Raw genomic sequence first — 2,279 nt, forward strand, 5'->3', positions numbered from 1 at the left:
GCCTCAGCCTCCTGGGTAGCTGGGACTAGAGGTGCCCACCACCATGTCCGACTAATTTTTGTATTTTCAGTAGAGACGGAGTTTCACCATCTTGGCCAGGCTGGTCTCGAACTCCTGACCTCATAATCCACCTGCCTCGGCCTCCCAAAGTGCTGGGATTACAGGTGTTTGCCACCGTGCCCAGCCCAAATTATTATATTCTTAAGACAGACACCTCTTAGAGTCTATATATATGAGGTTTTACTCCCTTTTCTACACTCAGTATGTTTTAATTGATGCAAAGCAATTAATTGGACTAAAACGTTTCAAATATTATAGTCTATACATTCAGAGAGTAAGGTTTAAGAATGAATTATTGGTGCTTCTTGGTGGGTGTATATAGCAGTTTTTAGAAGTTTAAATTTCACCTCTACTCAGAAAGATAAGCTTTTGATTCAGTGGTTTCAAATTTTTAGATCAATCCATTTAAGAATTGTTTTTTCAAATGTATATACACGTATAACAAAAATTTTTGTAATTTCAAATGTATTTTTTTCAGTTTTTTGGATGAATTATTATATTTGGTGTTAGTTATATTTAAAAACTTGAAAATTACCTTTGTAGCAATCATTTGAATATCATTCATTGTCACATGAAATCAGGTATTTACATTTTTTTCTAATGCTAAAATATCCAACATTGTAATTGCCTTATTTTTCCATTTTTATAAGTATAAAAGCAATGAATTTTAACACTGGTATTTAAATAATACAAAATATTATCCAAATTCATAACAGCACAGTGAAGTTTCTTTTGAAGACTATGTACTAGAAGCATTTAGAACTTACCAATATATACTGGGATAAATTGTTTCAATAAAGTTTATCAAATATTCTGTAAACTTGGACTTTTTGAAAAAGCACATAATCCCTTTAGTTCCTAAGTTCTAAAATTCATTCCTTACATCCTTCTTCAAGAAAAAGTTTATCAGTTTCCCTGAGTTATTCAGTCCTACCTGTTATGGACTGAATGTTTGTATCCACACCCGACCCCCCACCCCAAATTCACATGTTGAAGCCCTAACCTCCAATGTGATGGTATTTGGAGATGGGGCCTTTGGAAGGTAATTAAGGCTAGATAGGATCACAAGGTTGGTCCCCTTATGATGGCATTTGTGTTCTTATACAAAGAGACAGGAGACTCTGTCCATCATGTGAAGATACAGCAAAACAGCAGCTGTCTGCAAGCCGGGAAGGGAACCCTCACCAGGAACCAAACCATGATCTCGGACTTCCCAGCCTCTAGGAACGTAAGCAATAAATTTCTGTTATTTAAGCCACCCAGTCTATGGTATCTTGTTAGGACAATCTGACCTGACTAAATACCACCATATTAAGTTGAATCACGTAAAATTAGTTATAATAGTTGAACACTTTTACTCATAAAAATAGTAATTTCCTAAGGTTCAACCTAATATCATCAGTACTAGGCCCTGTCTGTTCATAAAATTGAATTGAGTTGACAAATACGAAAGAGCGGGGTCGGATAGGTGTGGTGGCTCATGCCTGTAATCCCAGCACTTTGGGAGGCTGAGGCAGACGGATCACCTGAGGTGAGGAGTTCAAGACCAGCCTGGCCAACATGGTGAAACTCTGTCTCTACTAAAAATACAAAAATTAGCCAGGCATGGTGGCGCATGCCTGTAGTCCCAGCTACTCAGGAGGTTGAAGCGGGAAAATAGCTTGAACCCAGGAGGTGAAGGTTGCAGTGAGCCGAAATCGCACCACTGCACTCCAGCCTGGGCAACAGAGACCCTGTCTCAAAAAAAAAAAAAAAAAAAAAAAAACAGCAGGGTCCTGTGATACAGTACACTACTCTGAACCTGATGGGAACCAGTCCTTCTAATAAACTAGAGATGGTTTTTACAGTAAAGCAAAGACATCTCTTATCAATCACCTATATCCATGAATCAAAAGAGAAAACCAGGTCAGGCATGATGGCTCACACCTGTTATCACAGCATTTTGGGAGGCTGAGGTGGGCAGATCACCTGAGGTCAGGAATTTGAGACCAGCCTGGCCAACATGGCAAAACCCCATCTCTAATAAAAATACAAAAATTAGCCGGGTGTGATGGCACACACTTGTAATCCCAGCTACTCAGGAGGCTGAGGCACGAGAATTGCTTAAACCCGGGAGGCAGAGGCTTCAATGAACTGAGATCACCACTGTACTCCAGCCTGGGCAACAGAGCAAGACTCCTTCTCAAAAAAAAAAAAAAAAAAAAAAAAAAAGGCTGGGC

This window comes from Pongo abelii, chromosome 16 (genome assembly GCF_028885655.2).
Source record: "Pongo abelii isolate AG06213 chromosome 16, NHGRI_mPonAbe1-v2.0_pri, whole genome shotgun sequence".
NCBI lineage: Eukaryota > Metazoa > Chordata > Mammalia > Primates > Hominidae > Pongo > Pongo abelii.